At 36.7% G+C, this 23,460-nt stretch overlaps 1 long non-coding RNA gene across 8 annotated transcripts in view; it reads left to right on the plus strand.

The window, feature by feature from the left end:
- LOC139076470 (uncharacterized) overlaps nt 1-23,460 on the plus strand; it is a 110,446-nt gene that overhangs the window by 10,189 nt on the left and 76,797 nt on the right. The window contains exon 3 of one of the 8 annotated variants that reach the window (XR_011528113.1): nt 3,291-3,328. The exons of the other annotated variants lie outside the window; for them this stretch is intronic. This is a non-coding gene — a long non-coding RNA (uncharacterized lncRNA). The remainder of the gene's footprint in view (nt 1-3,290; nt 3,329-23,460) is intronic. 8 annotated transcript variants of the gene reach the window in all.

Here is a 23,460-nt window from a genome sequence, read left to right on the forward strand (position 1 = left end):
AGTTGCCAGGGGTTAGGGGTGAGAGAGAGATGAAAAGATAGAGCCCAGCAGAGTGTTAGGGCAGTGAAACCATTCTGTATGATACTACAATGATGGATGCATGTCTTCATATATTTGTGAATACTCATGGAATCTACAACACCAACCGTGGTTACTTATGTAAACTGTGGACTATGGTTGATAATGATGTGTCAGTGTAGGTTCACCGACTGTAACAAGTACTACTATAGTGTGGGATATTGATAGTGGGGGAGGTCGTGCGTGTGTGGGGACAAGGGATATATGTGAACTCTCTGTACTTCCCACTCAATTTTGTTGTGAACCTAAAACTGCTCTAAAAAATAACATTTATTAATTTAAAAAAGAAATATAATCTTAGAAGTTAAAAATATTCAATGCTTAAAGACAGTCTCAATGAAAAACATGAAAGCTATCTTTTACAATGACTTGAAGGATGGCCAAACAGAGAAAATGTGCCCTTTAGGATAGAGAACAAGTCTTTTTCTTCTGATTAAACCCCTTATCAAGTTGCTTCTTTCCTTCACTAGGACTAACTTTATGACTTTTTTTATGAGCTCTAAGTAAAGTATTTTACAACATACCATCTGTATGCTTGAGCAGTTTTAGCTACAAGGGAATTGCTTCCTCTCAGTACGAGAATATTTTTTCTAATTTTTTAATCAGATCTGAGAAAAACAGCCCTTTTTAAAAATATTTTTCTTAAAGAGAAGGAGACACGTGACCTCGATGTTTCTAAATCCCATGTTGCCTTCTTTTTATTGGCCTTACACAGGTGATCAATTTCTCATTATTTAAACATAGTTTTCTCTGTTTTTTAGTGACACCACACTCCCCAACCTCACTCTTTGCTCCATCCCACTGTCCTTGGCTAGTTCCTTCCCTTTTTCTTGACCTTTAAACTTTGGAATAATTCATAACTCTGTCACCCATTCCTTTTCTTCTCTATGAACATGTTTTTCTAAAGGACCAGGCTTTTTGGTTTGTATGCCATCTGTATATCTCCGCTAAGTTCAAGGCCCATATGTGCAAATGGCTGCTTTACATTTTCACTTGGATGTCTACACTTCAAGTCGACCTACTCCTGGCCCAGTCTTTCACATCTTGTTAAATGGCATCAGAAATCACCCAGATGCCCATGCAAAATCTAGGAGTGTTTCTTGATTCCTTTCTTCACCTTATATCACATGCCCTATTCATCAGCAAGTTCAATCAGTGCCACTTATAAAATATGTCTTGAATCAAACCACTTATTTTCCACATCTGCCATTCAATTTCAAATCACTGTCACCTCTAACTAGATATGCTTCAATTGCTTCCTCAATGTTCTCTTTCCTTCTACTATTGCTTGTATAAAACCTATTATTCACAGAAAAACCAATGAGTTCTATTAAAAGTAGAAATCAGATCTTGTCATTGCCTCTTATTGAAAATCCTCTCTTGGTTTTCCATTTCATTTACAATGACGTCTAAACTCTTTACCAAGGTCTACAATGTCCAGTCTGACCCTGTCTCCGTCAACCTCCAAGATTACATTATCTGCTACTCTTTTCTCTTCCCACCAAGCTCCAGACATTCTAGTCTTTTATCTGGTTCCGGGATGTGTCAATTCCTTTCCATGTTAGTGAGTTTTTACTAGCGGCTCCATATAGTGATCTTTCTCTAACATTTATATGTCTATCTCCTTCTTGCTATTCAGGTCTCAGCTTAAATGTCATCTGCTTCGAGGTACTCTCTTTGCTACCCAATAGAGGGTATTGTTCAGTCACTATCTCTTCTTACTTCAAATGTTTGTGTATTATCCTCTTAGATGTTGTTACTTGTTTGCATGTCTCCTTTTCTCTAGAATTTTGGTTTCAAAAGAGCAGAAACTCTGTCTTATTTACCAACATATTTTTGATATAAAGCAAAGTGCCTAGTCTCTAGGAAACAAATATTTGCTGAATAGTGGGGTTCATACAAGACATTTTTCATATGGGAAGCATCATGGGAGCCTGTTGTAATAAGCAGCATTCTCACTAAAACTCCCTCGCAAAAAATGCTTTCAAAAGGATTGTGCTGATGTAGTTTTGTTATGTTTTTTTTTGTTTGAAGGCAGTACTCCTCAGTGAAAGAGGAGAACTGAAAAATCAAAGGAAGATTCAAGATAGTGTGGTTTATATCACTAGTTACTGTTGGCTTGATGTAAATATAAGAACTGTATACATAATGTACAGTTTGTAAAATTTTTGAGTCAAAAAACCTGACAACTGGAAGAAAACTGTACACCTGTTCACTAAGAGCACTTAACCGAAAGCAGGACACGCTAAACTTTTCAGACAATTTCACAGGGTTCACACACCATGCAAGATACATCCATGATCTTATTTCTTTTGATGAACTCAAGATCTATTAAAAAGCATAAACTGTCCTTTAAAGAAATTGTCAATAAAGGACATATGCTGTCAAAATAAACTTTAATTAGAATTTTTAAGCAGTCACCTTGAGGTTGCATTATCTTTCAGAGGTCAAGGATGTTGGTAATCTGTGCTATTATTTAGTGAACATAGACCCATACAAGCATGTGCAGTGTTTCTTCAACAAATATTAAGTGATTTCACTTTAAATACTGCATTAGAACTTGGAACTATAAAGAAGAATAAGAAATAGTTGATCTCTTAAGAATTTTATACTCTTTAAGTAAAGATAGACATATAAACGTATCACTTTAATATAATGAAATACATGTAACAGTTGATTTATGCACAGGATATTTTAGTACCACAGCAAATATATTGACTCAACTAGGATCATTATATAGAGTGATTAGAGATGTTCTATGAAGTTTTCCTGAGATGAATCTTAAATAAGTTTAAATTTTAAAATATTGAAGGGATTATTATTTGTAGAAGGCTTAAGATACATTGAGTGGAGAAAAGAAAAAAGATCTAGGTATATGGAAATAGAAACATTTGGGTATTAGAAAATAAATTTAAAAGTCAAGATAGCAATATATGAACAGGGAGATAGGTCATTTGAAAAGTTTAATAGGGATGGCATAGTCTTAGTTCTATTTTAGACAGATTGCTCTGACTGCATTTAGAGAATGGATTGGAAGCATGCATGCTACTATTATAATTGGGAGGTGAATGCAATAGTCTTGGTCGGAAATTATTAAGGCCTGAATTAGATCAGTGGTATTTGAGATGTATGGTGTATTAATTTGTTAGGACAGCCATCACAAAACACTACAGACTGAATGGCTTAAACAACAGAAATTTATTTTCTCACAGTTCTGGAGTCTCAAAGTCCAAGATCCAGTGTTTGCAGGGTAAGTTGCACTCTACGGCCTCTCTCCTTGACTTGCAAATGGCCATCTTCCTTTAGCGTCTTCACATGGTTTTCCCCTGTGTGTGTCTATGTCTTAATCACTTCTTTTCATCAGGACACCAGTCATATTGAATTAGGGCCCACTCAGTGACCTCATTTAACCTTAATTACCTCTTTAAAGACCTTACCTCCAAATTCAGTCACATTCTGAGGAAATGGAAATTAGCAGGTCGACATATGAATTTGGGGGGCTAGGGGGCCACAATTCGGCTCATAACATATGGAAAGAATTAGTTTAATAAATACTTAAATAAGGCGGAATGAGGGGAATATAGAGCAATGATTTGAATCTGGTTATTTTTCAAAATTGTTATTATTGTAATCACGCAATTCTCTCTCAATAGAGACATAGATTGATAGATAGCCTGATTTCTACTAATCTGAAATTTTTGAGAAATACGGCTTGGGGTTAATTTGTTTGCGAAAAGCAGGTGGTGCTCACTATGAAGCAGGAAAGCAAATGCTGAGTCGGAATAAAACCAGGAACCATGGGGACTGAGCAGAGCAGTAGTTAATACCTTGGATGCACATGGGATCACAAGAGCATCTAGAAATATATTTATGTCAGGGTCCTCCCCAGCACTATTAAGTACATCCATGGAGTGGAGGGAACATGAGCTGCAGTAGTTTTAAAAATCTCCCCAGGCAATCCCAGTGTGTAGTGAGAATTAAGAACTGCTGGACTGGGGGAAGAGCGTAAAGAGAGGAGGGAGTGGAGTGACAAAGCAACTGGAAAAAAATTGGGGCTTGTGGCCCTTATAAGATTTGAGGATCCAACTAGGAATCAAACACAGACTGAGCAAGTTAAATGTATGGGGCAGGACTTAGAGAATCCAGTCTATGCAACAAAGAGCCAAGTCAGGCAGAACTTCACAAATATGGCACTGTTTCTGTGACCTGAAGAACTGATGTCCTGTAATCTCAGAACAGATTCTACATTATGAGAAGAATCAACCTTTTTATTAATCATGCTTTTTATTAGTGATGCATATGTGTGTAAGAATGCGTTAATGTTATGTGATTTTTAACATAGAAGCCTCTGCAAGTATCAGGATAGAGTTGCTCTGGCATAATGCACCACAGCAGAAAAGTCTATATGTAAGTAAACACTGGAAAACCAGAGGATGAGGGGGACCAAAGCATCCAAAGCAGAGGCAGAGCCTTCAACAAGGGATGTGCAACCACAGGAACACAGGGTGGATGTCTCAGAGGACCCACAAAATCGCCCAAGAGAAAAAGTCCGTATTAAGCATCTACCTAGCTCACAGAGCGAGCCAGGCACAAATTTCCCCTCTCCTCTTACTTCTGCTCTTTCTCTACTCTCTATCACACCCAGAAGAGTCAGAGACAACAGTTAGCAGGTGGAGAAGAAGTGAGTGAAAAATGAGAAGCAACCCCATACATTCTGTGAAGTCTGGCTCCCACATGCAATAAGCCTGACTAGGGGAGAGAAGAAAACTTCTTATTGATTGAAGACTGAAGTGCTGATTAAAGATCTTGGACCAGAGTTTTAATTATTCAATTGACTATGTGCTCTGTAATTTGCAGTGACCATAGGAATTTTGGCTAACTGAACGAGACCAAAAAATTATGGGACCTGCTCCAGTTTCCTATCGAGAAAGGGGAAGAATTATTTTCATTTTTCCTTTATGAGTTAAAAAAAAAACCACTCTGTGACCAAAAATTAAATTGATTATATGATTATGCCCGATCGGTCCTGATGTTCAATGTTCCATTTTACTCATTTATAATAAGCAAGGGGAAAAGAGCACAGGAACAGATGTGGTCTGAAAAAAAATCTCTTCGCCAAAATACTTGCATTGGTTTCTAATGAGCAGATGATAAAAATTAAAAAGAGGTCTCAAGAATTCTCCTCCAGAAAATAAACCAATACAACTTCGCTTTTGGAGGTTAATATTATTCTGTGAATTAGAAGAGTAGCCACTGAGAATCATTGTCATAAAGGGATGCACAGGGTAATTCAACATAATGGCAGCAGGATTCTGGAATGGTAACCCAAGCTTATCAAAAATCCTGTTTTGTTTATCTTAGTTTGGGTGCAGGGGTGGGGTGGGGTGGGGGACAGTGCCTGAAGTTGAAAGTTCCAACAGTCCATGTTTGTATCTTGAGAACGATAGGTGAGCATATGTAAACTAAAATTGCTATAGTCTTGAAATCATACTAGGAAATACCATTTTGGAGCCTTAAAGCCTAGAACAGAGAAGGCTCAACAGAGCATCAGATAAGTTTCCAATGAACTGTGTGACCAATTTTTTTTTTTTTTGAGTAAGATTAGCACTGAGCTAACTGCTGCTAATCCCCCTCTTTTTGCTGAGGAAGACTGGCCCTGAGCTAATATCCATGCCCATCTTCCTCTACTTTATACATGGGACACCTACCACAGCATGGCTTGCCAAGCGGTGCCATGTCTGCACCCAGGATCCGAACCAGTGACCCCCGGGCCGCCAAAGCGGAACGTGCACACTTAACTGCTGTGCCCCCAGGCCAGGCCTCCAATTTTTAATGTCAATGCTATGTGGCAATAATAACAGTGCTATTAATGTTGATCCTATCAGTTCCAATCTTCCTGGCTTTGAAAGGACTTACCCTTTGGATTGAATAACCCTGAATTTCTAGAACGATTTGGGGATAAGTAAGCCTCATGAAGGACAATGTGGACTTCTTGACAAGTTTGGTAAATGCAGACTCCAGCTATTAGTTGAAAAGAATAAGGAAATATAAATGATTGTCTCGGGCTGCTGAGGCCTGCTATAACAGCTACAAAGAGAAGACAGTCATGTTATCAATACCTTTTTAACTACCAATTATTTTTTTCCAGACATATTTCCCTACTTCAATTCTTTTAAGATTCTGTATATTTTAAGATATAATTCTCTCCTTTATTTCTCAATGGAAAGAGACAACATTCTCTCAAAACCAATTCTACCAAGGAGCCACAGGAGGAAATGTTCTTTTCAGGGGTAGTGTATTTTAACTCAAAATAACTTTTTTCCCTAACATATGGTTTCATTACACTGCATCTCAGCTTCTCTGTTCAAAGGTATACATTGATCTAAATGTAGTACATTAGCATGTTACCCTCATGACCCATCATTGATATATATATACATATATATATTATGGAATTAAGCCTTTTTGAGAAGAAGCTTGTCTTGTCGTGCTGCAGTACGATGTCCATAACACTCAAAGGGTTCATGCGCTATACAATCACGTGTCCCCTAACTCCCTCCATTTTTCTATGCTTTGCTCTACTTCTCTGCCTCCAAATTCTGCTTTCTGAGTCAGGAGACTTCCTTCAGATTTCTGATTCCATGGCTTCTACATTTTTGCTGATCTACTTTTTACTGCAGTGCTGTAACCGGCACACTGGGGCACATGTGCTCCTGGCGTCACTCAGCAGCCTCGCATCCATCAGGCTTTCTGCTTCTCTCGTTCTCACCTCTCTAAGTAAATTCTTTGGGTGCTGACTTCAGGCCAGAAGCGCTACCCTCTAGCCTTATGAGATTGTATGTGTTCCTAGATCACCCCTTAATTATCTGTGGCTTCAGTGGCTGCATCACCTAAATATTTTCAACTTTTCCCATTTCTTTCAGTAAACCATATCCTTTAGAATTGTAAGCATTCTTGAACTTGACAAAAATGTAAATATGCCATTGGGCTTCATGTCGGAATCTTACACTATACATTTTATTGCCCCTTTATGCACTATAATCTTCTTCTCTCATTTATTTTATTATATATTTACTTCTCATATTTATTAAACAAATTCTGTTTACCTATTCTTTTATCATTAGCATACCCTAATAAATTAGCCCTGGTTCGAATTATACTAGACTCATTTTCATCACCAGCAGAATTTATATACTCTTATATTAAGGAAAGGCGAGGAGACAGATTTAACTGGATTTCAGCAAGGAAGTTGACAAAATAAATCAATTGAAGTCTTTAAGGCCCTAAAGAAGTAGACTCAAAACAATTAGCAGAGACTAAGAGGAGAGCAATTTTAGTTCAATAAATGGAAGGAAGTTCTATTAGTCACAAATATAGAGATGCTGCCTCATAATTCCACCCTTGAACTTGCTGCTTGCTCTTCCTGCCTGAATAGCTGCTGCCTATTTAGCTTCTACTTAGCCTTTAAGACTTGTATTGAAGGACCTTTCCTTCAGAAAGCTGTTACTAATCCCCTACTCTTCGCGTTAGGGAGTATTTCTTATTCTTCCTTGGCCCTGAAGCTTTACTTCTGTCAAGTCACTTTTCACATTGCATTATATTGTCAGTTTATTTGACTCTAAACTCAACATCTTGTGATTGGTTATGACAAAGATATCATCGGGCTCTTAAAAACTATTAGGCAGTCTATCCAGAGAAAATAATCTGTTTCCCAAAGGCAAGGATAAGTGAGGGGTTTAATAATGGGGAGACACAGGTGCAAGTAAGGAATTATATAAGGTAGAGAGGACCTAAACATGCTCTGTTAGGAAGTAGATCTGAACTTTACTGGCCGTACATAAACTTTTGAAAAAGAAAAGTTTTATGCAATGAGCACTAGCAATACAGTTCCTAATTTCAACAATAGCACTTAAAAATTCTGCTCACAGTGTGTCAGTAGAAACATTTATTCAAATGAGAATTATTTAATATATTTTAATTCATATAATCATTTAATTTAATTATATAAAATTTATAATTAAATGCTTATATAGGCTTTGTAAAATTAATTTTTCATTTGACGTTGCAGCGATCATGTAAGAAAATTTGCTGAACACTAACAAAGAAATTAAATATTCTTTGAAAGGGTTAAAAAAAAGGAAATTTTACTTTAAATATATTATCTCAGTCTTTGATCTTCCTGTACCTAAAAGGAGGAAAACCTTGAGGCAGGACAAAAAGAACAATGAAAAGATTATGCAGCTCTAGAAAGAAACATGTACATTGAAAATATAATATTTATTAGTTTTTAAAAGTTAACAGATTTAGTCTAATGCTATGGTCACATGTGCAAATTAAGTTTGTTCCACAGCATGACCGATCTCCTCATTTAAGCTGTTTTAATGGTTGATGTAGATTGTATTAATATTGATTCAGTCCCAACAGCAGCTATCAATAATGAAGATAGCCAGGGGCCAGCCCCGTGGCCCAGTGGTTAACTTGTGCTTTCTGCTTCTGCGATCCGGGGCTTTGCTGGTTGGGACCCTGGGCACGGACCTAGCACAGCTCATCAAGCCATGCTGAGGTGGCGTCCCACACAGCACAACTAGAATATACAACTATGTACTGGGGGACTTTGGGGAGAAGAAGAAGAAGAAGAAAAAGATTGACGACAGATGTTAGCTCAGGTGCCAATCTTGAAAAAAGAAAAAAAACATAATGAAGATAGCCAAAAGAATTGATGCTTTTGCTGCAATCTAGTTGACATGTAGACATAACTTGTGTTCTTAACTCCTAAAATGATGGGAATTAGTGTGGAAGGCAGCATATGCCTTTTGTAAGTTTATTTTGTGCAATAATACGATTTTGTTGGTGTAGTGTAGTAGAGTTAAAGAAGACACATATGGGGAAATAAGACATCTATTTACTAATATTTCTAGACCTGGCATCACCTGAAACAGAAAATAAGATGATTGGTCAGAGCAAATTCCACATGTGCAATTTAATTCCAGTTCTGGTGTATTAGCCAAATACCCTAGGGTCCTTAAATAAAACAAAGACCCTACTATTTCTAGTGTGACTTTATTCCTCACTCCGCTATGATTTGTACAAATAATTTAACCATCCCAGGACTTAGTTTCCTTGTTTAAAACATGGGAGTGTTCAGCCTACTTCTGACTTCTTTACTTGTTTAATATTCTCTATATTTATTGAGTGTGCTTTTACTAAACTTCGATATTTCTCTTCCCTCTCAGTGCCCTCTTGAAATTACTTTATGCATTTGTACCTGTCGTATGAATTATATGTGAATTAATCATGTACTCTGATGAAGTGAATCTTCTTGAGGGCCAGGGCTCTATATGATCATCATGATGTCTTAGTTACTTAGGAAATATGTTAAATAGTGTATTCCAAAAATACTTGATTGTGATATTAACAAACATGCAGGAAGTTCTCTCTAAAATACAAAGTATAAGAATATTACTTTTATTACTCACCTTAGAAAACAAAAAGTCTACAGAAGAAAATAAAAAATGAAATGAGTTCAAAATATTCAGTGTTTATTGTTCCACCTACTTCCTTTTTTCTATGTGTGCTTCCCTATACATATATGATTGCTATGTAGTTAAGTTTATATAGTGTACACGCTTGTCTCTTAGTGTTTTTTCAACTAAACTTTAGTGCTTATGTCATTCAATATTTTATAAACAACATTAGCAGCAATGTAATATTTTATCATATTACGTAACATACATTGAATCATTAATTTTTCAATTTTAGAAATTTTTTTCCTAATTTTTGCAATGGTACTAATGTCGTGATAGACATATTTCTAGATAAAATTTACAAATAATTACCTTAGAATGTGAAATATCTGTAGCATCGTCCAAAATCCTTTACACAACGGAGCCATGGATTAGCTTCCCCCCAACGCTCCTAAGCTCACGATGCCCCAGCCAGAATTTCTTCTACCTTTTCTTCCAAGGAGCTAAGTTCCATCTTCCCAAATGTTATATTAACATACTCAGCCATCATTGTCCCATACAAAACAAAATAACTTCAACAACAAAATCCTTTGCTTGGCAATTGCTATGGTCTGAAGGTTTGTGTCTCCCTAAAATTCATATGTTGAAACCTAATGCCTAATGTAATTGTGTTAGGAGGTGGGGCCCTTGGCAGGTGGTTAGGTCATGAGGAAGAGCCCTCATGATAGCAATTGTACCTTAGACAGCTCCCTTGCCTCTTCATCTGTGAGGTTACAATAAGAAGATGGCTGTTTATAAAGAAGCCAGTCCTCACTAGACACTGAATCTGCCAGATCCTTGATCTTAGATGTCCCACATTCCAGAACTGTGAGAAGTCAATTTTTGATGTTTATAAGGCACCAGTTGTGTTATTCTGTTATAGCAGCCTGAATTGATTGAGACAACAATTTTTACTCAGTTTTCCAGCATTAATTTAAATGACTCTTCATCAGGAAGTCTTTCTTTGTCTCCATTTATAAATTTTTATGATGCCTCATACTTTTCACTTATAAAACTTAGTACTGTCTCTCCAGTGCTTGAGTAAGTGTACATTTCATATATGTCTATCTCATTAGAGTATGCTTCATGGGAACAATGGTTGTGTATGACTTACTGTTGCATCCCCAGTGTTTAGCAAATGATTTGTTGCATAACAGCCTGCTCACCATAGTCAAAGAAATAACATTTTTATATTTATAAAATATTTCCCAAACTTACTACCATCATCCTTTTTATACTCTACAGATTCTCCAAAAGAGTCCCACCAAAAAGCAAAACAAGAGAAAAACATAGGCAATGTCAAATACATATAAAAAGAGCTATAATTTAAAGGTACAACATCTCCATCAGTTCCATGAAAGATGTATAGTATGTGGTGGAGGTTTATGGTAGGGAAAGAAGACTCTGAAGACTCTGTGAAAAAAATTAATCAAAGCCTTCAAAAACAAAGAAATTTTCAACAGGAAGCATTTGAAAATGGTAAAGGACAATGAACTTGGAGAAATGGAGTTTGGAGCACTGATGTTCTCAGGAGACTTGGTAGTGCAGTTTGCAAGGGTTTGGGAGAATGCAATGTTGAAAGACAAGGTTAGCTAAGGGTGTAAAGAAAGCTGGATATTATTCGTTCATTTATCCAGTATGCACTTCTCGAGCATCTCTCATCTCAGGTATTGTGAGAAAACCTAGGGTTACTATAAAATTTAAGGCCATTAAACTGACATTAAAAATCTCATAGTTTACTATTTTGGCATATGTTTCATAAATGAACGTAGCTTGTTATCTTCCTGAGGTCTGAGGAAAGTTTATACATACTTTGTAACAATACCTCAATCCTTCTGGTTCCTTCCCCACCAATACCTGTAACAACAGATGGAAACCTGGCCTCCCAAACCACTTCCTCAATAACATTAATAAAAACAACTACTAACTGTGAATAAATGAAGGAGATGCATTAGCAGTGCTGAGAAAGTTCCAGGACAATTAGAGATTCAAACAAGGCTACCAGAGAAACCACCCATCATATTATCACTTATGCAGAGGGGAGGGGATCTGAAAAGACATTCATCAGTGAAAATTATGTCATAAAAACCATGTCTGTGTAAGGATACAAATATCTCATAAAGGACAAAGAAATTCACCTGTCAACTCATTTCTTTGTTACTTTTGTCCTACATTACAATGGGTCTAAGCAAGTCCTTGTAGCAAAAGTCTTATAGTGCCCTCACCACATGCCTTCAACTCAACTTGATTGTAGCTACACCTGTCGGAGATGATTCTATAAAAGGTTAGATTCACCTTACAGCTTGTAAATTTTCACCCAAGTGAAAAACCTGTGTGTGTCATTCCATAGTGTGCCCCAGGGCTTTCTCCAAGCCTATAGAAGTTTGCTGTGCCCAATCCCTCCTCAGTTTACAGATCCCAGCCAGTTTGTAAACACAGAACTCATTGATTATAAAGGAACACCAAGTCTTTCCTTGAGGAGAGACTATAAAATCACTGCAAGTATATGTCCATTCTGGCTCCTGGAAGGATATAGATTTGTGGCCTGCACATGGGCAGTTCACTCCCCAGTTCCAGCCTTGGACAGCCCCTCCCTGGCACAGCCTTTGGTGCAGAGCCCATTCCCCTGCACTTGGCAGGGTCTCTGGGGCAAGGCCGTGCAGCACTGTGACTCTGAGGGGAGGGAAGAGAATTGTTTACCAGTATTGGGGTTTGCTTGATAGGTGGTGTGAGTCAGATTCCTTAAGAACGAGTCTAAGACGAGAAGCCTGTGGTACCTTGGGTACCCAGGTGTTTCTCATCCCAGGAAGTCCATGCTTGCCCCTGTAAATTTCCCGAGATTCCAAGAGATTGGGTTTTCTCTGGAATTAAAAAAATGTTTTGAGACCCTGGCTGAAAGCTGGTCATTTCCCCTTCTCCAACAACTGGGAAGCTCACACTCAACCACTTCTCTGATAGGACTCTCAAACCCCAGGGTCACTATGTGCCCACCTTGATTACCCCCGGGCCAGGTGCCAGGCAACAAGGGATAGCACCATAGGCCCCTGAGCAAGTATAATTATTCAAATTAGACAAACTACAGGGAGCTAGCAAAACCTAGCTAACCTCACCCTACTTCCTATTTATAAGCTGCTCCCTACAGTTCCGGCTTGCTGTTACTCTGCCCCATGGTGCAAGACCCTGTTTGGCCCTGCCTGGTGGCTTCCTGTCTTACAGCTATAAGTAATATAGAGATCTACCTTTCATTTACCCAGAGAGTTCCTAATTGAGTCCAGACTGTTGCCCAGTGGCCTATTGGCCAGCTTGTGCTTTAGAATTGCTCTGTGTCTGTTGGTAGTCGCCACATCTCTTCTTACCCAAATTTCATCATTGCTGGAATTTTCAAAATGAACAGTGCTGACTGAATAAATATCAGCCCAGGGGGGCGCCTATTTAGGGTGATAGGAATGACAGGCCATTTGAGCTACACTTTTCTGGGTCACACCCTTCGAGTTCAGATGTGTTTTCGGTCACAGCATGTGTTGGGAAGGGGCCTATTCCAGGAGCTGTCACTTCTTTGATGTCAGTGTTTCTTTATTATTTGGGGACAGAACCTTGGTTTTTCCGTTTGTTTCTGACAACCCCTGAGAAGGAAGATCTTGGTTGGATTCTGCACAGTACAGAAAAGTCCCCCAGTCTCATTGTTTGTGTTGCTCAGGTGGGGGTAGCTGCCTAACCGTATTGCATTACATCAGTGAGTTGTTGGAGGGATAGAGGAATGTGTATGTTGCAGATACGGGGAGTGGGTTTGTTAATTCCTAGTGATCCATATCCAGAATGGGGGTGCGAATGAAGAGCCACGTTTGCTATGTAAAAGAGCGGGTGATTTTGCTAACCACACTTTCACCTATATTTTACACATTGTGAAAATATCTTAATGGTGAAACCACCTCACAATATCCTTCTTTTAGGACCTGTTTAAATATTATTCTGTAAAAGAGCTGTTGTGAGCTTCTCCAGAGCAATTATATTTAAGAGTAGTTAAAACAACCGTAAGATTCACATATTGAGAAAAATACAGTATAGATCTGTTGCATTTGTGGAATTGCCTTAAAATATTTCATAGAATGGAAAATATAGGAAACATAGATGGAATCCCTATCTCATAAGTCATTTAAAGATGACTCACAGACTCTACTTTCCAATATACTTGGGGAATAGGTGTGCGTTGAATTTGTCAATTTCATTTTGCAAGTATGTTGCTTGACTAATACATTCACAAAATTTGTTTGGGGTTGTTTCGCACCCAGACAATTTCTCTTAGAGCTCTTCATTCAAATCACTGTGGGAGTGAAATTTAGCCTGCCAAAATATTATCGCAACCTGGTGAATTACATTTGCACTTTTCAATTACTTTCTTTGTCTTCTGAATTCATCCGTTTTAGTGAATTAGGCCACACTGAAAGAACAAAAAAGTAACTTCAAGCTAAACTAAAGTATCCCTATGTAATTGTGTAAAAAATAATGCTCTAACCACATTCCGATAATTACTTTTAATAGTCCCTGAGGGGCCAGCCCCATGGCCCACTGGTTTAGTTTGCCCGCTCCGCTACCGCAGCCCAGGGTTTCTCTGGTTCGGATCCTGGGCGAGGACATGGCACCACTCATCAGGCAATGTTGAGGTGGCATCCAATGTACCACAACTAGAAGGACCCACAACTAAAATATACAACTATGTACTGGGGGGGATTGGGGGAGAAAAAGCAGAAAGAAAAGAAAAAAAAGAAGAAGATTGGCAACAGTTGTTAGCTCAGGTGCCAATCTTTAAAAAACAAAACAAAAATAGTCCCTGAAGTTGGCCAGATGATTGGATCGTTTCTCTGTGACCCACCAACTACACCATTTCCAGTGTTATCCCTGTAGGATTACTTGTACCATTTCCAGAGGAATTTCCACGACTGTTAAAAGCCCCATCTAAGCAGAAATAGATGGTATTTTTGAATACTGGCTGCTTATTTTCTAACGTGTTCTCTTTTAAAGACATCTGCTGGTGTGTTTTTGGTTTTATTGGCTATTATTTATTTTTTGTTGCTTTTGTTGGTTTAGTGTGTTTTCTGCTGACTGGCCTCACTTGGGAAATTTAAAATACTGCACATTCCTTGAAATTTCCTGTATTTTGCTGAGTATCAGAGCAACTATAATCTTAGCTTAATATTTGAAATATTATGCAGAATTTGATGGCATAATCTCCATCATAATGGCAGTATGAGTAAATAAAGCTTATTATTCAAAATTTGGTGGATTCTTCTCATTTTTAAAGTGTTTCTAGTAAGATATCACAAGGTGCTAATAACATAAAATAACCTACCCTAAATTAAATTATTTTACGTTATTTACTTTAAAGAATATAAATTAATACTAATAGTGGGAAGAATAAAGTTGCGTATTTATGTGGGATCTATGTCCCATAATTCTCTGAATATTTGAATCTATGCAACTCATCTCCTACTGACTGGCATTGGATTCCTATAGCTATTTTCCTTTCTTTCTTTTAATATTGTGGCTTCTCCATGTAAAATAAATTTTTCAAAGCAGATTGAGATCTTCCTAAGAAAGTTTTCTTTAATATTTCAAGTGATTTTAATTTGTTAGAAAATTAGTCATACCTGCCTTATTTGCCACTCTATCCTCAACATTTAACAGAATACGATGTTCAGATCATAAGCACTTTAAATAATTATTATGAAATATTAGTGAATGAGCGAGAGAGCTCTGGATATTTTTTCAGGAGACGATTGGTCAGGTTATGATCATAGTCTTGGCCTAATTTCAATACATTTTGAGATCATTTCAGAGACACATTCAAGTGGAAGATATAAATATGTCATTTAAAAAATTACTTGAAAGAAAAGTCTTTCCTAAGATGTCATCTTTGAAATGTCAGTACACTCATCAAAAAATATATTTAAATTGTTTTTCCTCAAAGCACAAATCAAAAGTGTTTCAAGTCTTTATTAAAAAGTGATCATAATGTAAGAAACTGTACATTTCACTTCAGAAGTTTCAAAATCATAAATAATACACAGCTACTAGTTTTAACTCAAACTCAAAATTTCTATGCAGTTGTATAGTTGATTGAATATTTCAAATGACGGTAAATCAAAATCCATTTGACTCTTTCTTGAAAAAAAAGCAGTAGTCTGCTAAGTATAATAGAAAGGACTGCAATAAATTTTTGACATATGAAGTACATACCTGTTGCAATGATAAACATACTGTGACATATTATACAATTTAATAAGTATTATGAAACTACTATTGTAAAAAGATGAAAATGTAATTAAATCATTTATAAACAAAGGAAAGCAAAAATGTTGCTTATAACATTGAAACAAATATTTTATCTCCTTTTAAGTGCTCGACAGAATATGGGTTTCTCAATAACAATCTGTTCCTATAGTCAGTACCCCACTATTGCCTTATTTTTTAATATGGGACTACTTGTATTCAAATCAAAGTGTATTGTATTTTGCTATTATTTTTTCATCAGGATTTTTTTGTATATGGTTTTTTAATGCCTATACTAAAACAGAATTCTGAGTCTGTACCTGTCAATCCCTTAAATGGATTCTGTTCTTTTCCAAGTGTGAACAAACTGCTCTTTTTTTGGTAGATGAGTGGATGGTTGGATGCTCTCCAATCATTGATTCAAGCTTAATATTCTGAGAGATTTAGACATCTTGAATTTCCCCCTTTCTTTACTCTCTAGACAAGTTAGTATCATCAGGAAGCTTTAGCAAATGAAACCCTGGGTGGTTATAATACTACTGCATCTTACATATATATCAAATATTATAGGCAGCCTGTGCTAAATAATAACTCATAAATATGTATTGGAAAACATTGTGGTAAATAAATTACAAGTTGATTTGAAAGTACAAATAAATTCAATATAAATTTTGCTTTTGTGTTTCGAAAACACAAAGTACAAAGTACTGTTTTCATAATGCATAGGTTGGGCCACAGGTGTTTTAGGAGCCCAGAGGATGGCTGAGTTGATTAGGGGTGGCATTTTCAAAGGAATAGCATGGTCTGGGGAGAAAGGAAAATTAAAATTTACAAACTTTTAGTTGAGTAAGTAACATGCTGTTCTGCCTTTACATCTGGTAAAATGGGGAGGACTTGAATGCCTAACCACAAGTTCCCCTCCCTGTCTGCTCCCATGGATAAGTTTCCCTGGTCAAACAGCATTCATCACATGAACCAGGTGCAGGCAGTTCCCACTTATTCCTGAGTAGCAGATTTCAGGTTCCTGCCAGCCTGCAGAATTATTCAAACAACCCAATCACATTCTTCCATGGAAATCAAAGGGCATCTCCACCTCTTGATACTACAAAGCCTGCCTCACGCAGCTCCTGGTTGTTTACTCTGTTCTCGAGGACAGCCCCTGTGTGGTTCTACATGGAGTGCAGTCATCTCTGCCCTGAGCTGTGCGTACGTGTGACTAATAAACTTCTGTCAACCTCATCTGTCCAGTCTTGGATGTTCTGTGTTCAGACATCCACGTGTCCTAGGGTGGGAATCCCTCTCTCACCTATAAGGTCTAGAGGAGGCAATGAAAACATATACCAGGGAAAACATATATGTCTAATTATGGAGAAGCTATAAACAGGGAAATGGAATAAAAAGGAATTCTAGGCTCATGGTCTCTCTAGCGCCAACAGAGTATGGAGACAATTTTTGTTGGCAGAGGGAATGCTAAAGGAGAAAATGTAGAGTGAACATTATACATTCTAGAAACTTAAAAGAAGTTCATTAGTGATTGCGAGATATGCCAGTGTAGAAAATCAATCTGAAGCAGTCGAGAAATATTCCAGGTCCTGAAATATCTTGTAAACCATAGTAAGGAATTTGAACATAATCCCAAGTGCACCAAAGACCACCAAAGGAATGTGATATTGTCAAATAATATTTTTAATAATCATGCTTACTGAAGTTTGAAGAATTGAAGGAAACAAGAGCATTGAAGGAAGGTATACAATATATATTTTGACCCTCATTGGTGAAATTTATTTTGACCAGGTAGTCTAGTATGCATTGGATAGCATTTTTCCTACAACTAATATGCTCTCTGTGCAGAGACACTTTCAGATCATACAAATATCCTGCCGCTCATCCTTCCCTCTGGATTTAGCAACCACTGATGATTCTCGCCTCTACTGGTGTATACTGTGATATTTACAAAAAGATGATTTTCCAATTGCAGCATTCTCACTACATTTAGAAGTCATCAATCATCACTCTATAAGCTCACACTCTTCCTTCTTTATTTACTGATCTGTCTGTCTATGTGTCTATCATTAATTTGGAGTCATGAATTCTTACTTTGAGTGGTTTCTACTTTATTACTGTCCAAAATTACTATGGTGTTCTGATGTTTCCCAGATTTGGCTAGTGAAAGACTCTTCTAACTGTTCCCTGTGTCCTTTAGATATTTGCCAGACATTTTTTTTTAAGAAAATTCCTTAATATCTGGCATAAAATGATGCAACAAAAAAAGCTAGACTCAGAGAAGTGTCATTCTTTCTTATGTCCCCTCCACTCTGCTACCCCATCCCTTGTTAGTAAATAATTTCATTGTTTTCTGGTTTATAATTCCTGTGTTTCTTACTGTAAAGATGAGGTGGTAGCTTTATATTTTCTTATTTCTTCTTCTTTCTTAACAAAGGTTTACATAATAACACTTCTATTTCAACAACACATTTAATCATAAAATTTAAAAATCTATTATATTTTACCATACATATTTTTAGTTAAATTCATGGTATGATGTTGTAGAATATCCTTTACCAGAATTATGTAGTATTCATCATTCATATATTTTTAAGAGAGTTTGTGTTTTCCTGACCTATTTTTGTTCTCAGATAAAAAATATTCAGGATTATATAGTAAACTAAAAATGTAACAAACAAAATAGAGTAGAAAAACCTATTCTTTTGGTTGAAGATGTTAGTCACATTAATATCTCCTATTACAAATACAATTTGCCATATATTTAATTACAGTGTATTCAAGATTTATTGAATATATAAGCTATATTGCTCCATTTGCAGGTGATAGGAATGACTGTATTTATTGTATGTGCAAGCTATTAAGGCAAATTATATGTAAGAAAAAATACCTATAGTTAAATAGAAATATGAATTTGGTTTAAACGAATCATACAAAGGCCTGCATTTATGTAATTTTCTTAAATAAATTCTATTTATTCTCTGCTTTATTTGAGCTATCAGAATTTGCCTGAAGTATATTATATCCCATCTAATTCTGCAGGACCTTTTAAATTTATTTTTCCCCTTGCTAATTTGTTTGCCTACCTGAGGCTCATAATCTAAAAAACTTCAAAAACTATTGCAATAATTGTAGATTCACATACAGTTGCAAGAAATAATACAGAGAGATCCCTCATATACTTTTTCTAATGGTAACATTTTGCAAAACTGTAGTTATAATATTACAAGAAGGATATTACCGTTGATGCAATCCACTCATCTTATTCACATCTTTCTAATTCTACGTATTCTTATGTGTTTTTGCATACACGTGTGTGTGTATAAATTCCATACACATTTGTCATCTGTGTAAATTTTTGTATCTAGCACAACAGTCAAGATACTGCATAGTTCCAACACCGCCAGGATTCCTCCTGTCATGCTTGTATAAACACACTGGTATCACCTCACTCCCTTCTCTGCTACCCTCTTTCCCTAACCACTGGTAATTATTACTCTCTTCTCCAGTTTTATGATTTTGTCAATTCAAGAATGTTACATAAATGGAAACATGCATTTTGTAACCTTTAGAGATTGACTTTTTCAGTCAAGGTAATTCCCTGGAGATTCATCAAAGTTGTGTCTGTCAACGGTTTGTTCCTTTTTATTGCTGAGCAGTGTTCTATGGTATGGATGTACTAGTTTGTTTAACCATTCACCTGTTGAAGAACATCTTTTTCCCCCCAATTTTAGGCTATTACAAATAAAGCTACTATGAACATTTTGTACAGGATTTTTTGTAAACATAAGTTTTTATTTCTTTGGGGTGAATTTCAAGGAGTGCAATTGCTGGGTTACATGGTAATTACATCTTTAGCTTTACGTGAATCTGACAAACTGTCTTCCAGAGAGGCAGTATGATTTTACATTTCCACTAACACCGTACCAATGATCCAGATTCTCCTCATTCTCACAAGCATTTGGTGGTGTCACTTTTTGCTGTTGTTGTTACTTTAGCCATCCTAATAGGCTTGTGATGATATCTCATTTTGTTTTTGATATGCATTTCTTGATAGCTAGTACGTCTGAACATTTTTTCATGTGCTTAATTCACCATTTGTATATCATCTTAAATGAAATGTCACTTTTGTCATTTGAATATTTTTTAGTCAGTTCTCTTTTGTTGTTTTACTGTTGAGTTTTGAAATGTTTTTATATATTCTAGAGCTAATCCTTTTCAGATATGTGATTTACAAACATATTCTCTAACTCTGTATCTTGTCTTTTCATTCACTTCACGTAGGGCTTCATAGAAAAAAAGTTTTAGTTTTTATGAGTTCTACTTTATCAAATTACTTTTCCTTTTATGGATCATATTTTGATGTCAAGTCTAAGACCACTTGCCTAGCCCTAGATCCGGAAGGTATTACCAAAATTTTTATTTCTAAAATTCATTTAATTTTGCATTTTACATTTGAGTCTGTAGCCCATTCTGAATTAATTTTTTTTTTTTAAAGATTTTTTTTTTTTTTCCTTTTTCTCCCCAAAGCCCCCCGGTACATAGTTGTACATTCTTCGCTGTGGGTCCTTCTAGTTGTGGCATGTGGGACGCTGCCTCAGCGTGGTCTGATGAGCAGTGCCATGTCCGCGCCCAGGACTCGAACCAACGAAACACTGGGCCGCCTGCAGCGGAGCGCGCGAACTTAACCACTCGGCCACGGGGCCAGCCCCCTGAATTAATTTTTTGTAGAAGATATGAATTTTATGTCAAGTTCCATGCCCACCATGGTATCCAATTAGTCCAACAAAACGTTTGTTGAAAAAATGATGCCTTCACCTTTGAATTTCTTCTGCAAATTTGTCAAAAAACGTCAGTGGAACATGTTCGTGTGGATCTATTTCTAGGTAATCTATTCTGTCAATCCATATGTCTGTCCCTCCACTAATGCCACGCTGTCTCGATTAGTCCAGTATCAGACAGAGTGATTCTTCCCACTCTATTCTTCTCTGTCAGGGGCCTTTGAGCTATTCTAGGACTTAATGCCTTTCTATATAGATTTTGGCATAAGCGTGGCAATGACTACAAAAATCTTTGCTGGGGCTTTTATAAAAAAATTTTATTAAAAAAATACAGATTAATTTGTGGAAAATGAACATCTTTCCTATGTTAAGTCTTCCAATCCATGAGCACAATATATCTTTACCTTTATTGAGGTATTCTTTGATTTCTTTCAACAATATTTTGTAACTTTCAGCATACCAAAACTGTACACTTCTTAAGTGTATACCTAAGTATTTAATTTTCTTTAGAGTAAGTGTAAATGGTGTCATGTAGTTATTTTCAGTTTTGGCATGCTCATTATGATATATAATATTGCAATATATAATTATATATGGTTTATGTAACATATGATATATATACATATACATTTATATATAGTAATACAGTAATGTGATTGATTTTTTTTTTTTTTTGGTGAGGCCCTGAGCTAACATCCATGCCAATTTCCTCTATTTGTAAGTGGGATGCCAGCACAGCATGGCCTGAGAAATAGTGTGTAGATGCATGCCCGGGATCTGAACCCTGAACTCCAGGCCACAGTAGCGGAGCTTGCGAACTTAACCACTACGTCACCGGGCTGGTCCCTAATGTGGTTGACTTTTGTGTGTACTCTTATATCCTGTGACCTTCCTGAGGTCACTTATTCAGTCTCTGAGTTTATTTTTGTACACTTCCTGTGATTATCTATGTATACAACCATATCATTTGCAAATAAACATAGTTTTTTTTCTCCATTTTATATCTGCATGCATTTTTCCCCTTTGCTTTATTGAAGTGATTAGAATGTCCAGAACTTAGTTGACAAAGAGTGGTGGTGAGAGTTGATATCCTTGCCTTGTTCTCAGTCTTGGAGAGAAAATGTTGTCTTTCACCATTAAGTATTATTTTACCTGAAGGTTTTGATGGATGCCCTTTATGAAGCATAGGTAATCCCCCTTTATTCCTACTTTTCTGAGAGCTTTTTCATGAGTGGGTGTTGTATTTTGTCAAATGATTTCCTGCATCAATTAATATGATCATTTAATTTTTCTTTTTAGGGTGTCAATATGATAAATTACATTGATTAATTTTCTTATGTTAAACCAACCCTGCATACCTGGGATAAATCACAATTTGTCATTGGTGTATGGTGCTTTTTTTTTTTTTTTTTTAAAGATTTTTTATTTTTCTCCTTTTTCTCCCCAAAGCCCCCCGGTACATAGTCGTATATTTCGTTGTGGGTCTTTCCAGCTGTGGCATGTGGGACGCTGCCTCAGCGTGGTCCGATGAGCAGTGCCATGTCCGCGCCCAGGACTCGAACCAACGAAACACTGGGCCACCTGCAGCGGAGCGCGCGAACTCAACCACTCGGCCACGGGGCCAGCCCCTGGTGTATGGTGCTTTTTATACATTGTTGGATTTAGTCCACTAATATTTTGTTGAGGATTTTTGTGTCTAAGTTTGTGAGAGATATTAGTCCTCAATTTTGTATTTTTCACTCTTTGTCTAGTTTTGGCATGAGTGTAATATTGGCCTCATAAAAAGAATTGTGAAGTGGTCCTTCCTATTATATCTTCTTGAATAGGATGCACAAAATTGTTGTTAATTTTTTGCTAAATACCTGGTAGAATTCTCTAGTGAAACCATCTCAGCCTGGAGATTTCTTTTTCAGAGAGCTTTTAAATTGCAAATTCATTCTTTAAATGGTTGTAAGACTAGTCACATTATCTTTTTTTTTTTTTTTAAGATTGACACCTAAGCTAACATCTGTAGTACATAGTGGTATATTCTAGTTGTGGGTCCTTCTGGTCGTGCTATGTGGGATGCCACCTCAGCATGGCCTGATGAGCAGTGCCATGTCCGCACCCGGGATCCGAACTGGTGAAACCCTGGGCTCCCAAAGCGGAGTATGCGACTTAAGACTTGGCCATGGGGCTGGCCCTACATCTTCTGTTTTTATTTTGGTTGAGTTTTGTTGTTTTATGGTCTTAGAGGAAGTGGTCCATTTCTTCAAATTTTCAAATTTATGAGTGCAAAGCCATTCATCGTGTCCTCTTATCTTCCTCCTAATAGCTACAGAATCTATAGTGATATGCTTGTTTCATTCCTTATATTGGTGATTTGTGTCTTTTCACTGTGTAAGTTTGTCATTCTTGCTCGAAGTTTATCAACTTTTAAATTTTATTTTGAAGATTCACATTTTTGTTTACTTGATTTTTCTCTACTGCTTTCTTATTTTCAATTTCCTTGAATTCTGCTCTTTATTTTTTTCTTTCTTCTGCTTACTTTGGGTTTATTATACTCTTTTTTAATTTTTTAAAGATAAACTCAAGTTATTGAATTGAGATCTCTTCTCATTTCTAGTGTAAGCCTTTAACGACATAGATTCCTCTCAGCACTGCTTTAATGAATTTCATGTTTTCATTTTCGTTCAGATTTGTTTTTAACTTCCTTTAACACCACCTTTTGCCGATGGGTTATTGAAAAGTCTGTTCTTTAATTCCAGTGTTTAAAAATTTTCCGTTGTCTTTCTATTCATTGCTGGTGCGATTTCATTATGGTCAGAGAACACACGCTGTATGATTTA

The sequence above is a fragment of the Equus przewalskii genome, chromosome 16, assembly GCF_037783145.1.
Source record: "Equus przewalskii isolate Varuska chromosome 16, EquPr2, whole genome shotgun sequence".
In the NCBI taxonomy this organism is placed as follows: domain Eukaryota; kingdom Metazoa; phylum Chordata; class Mammalia; order Perissodactyla; family Equidae; genus Equus; species Equus przewalskii.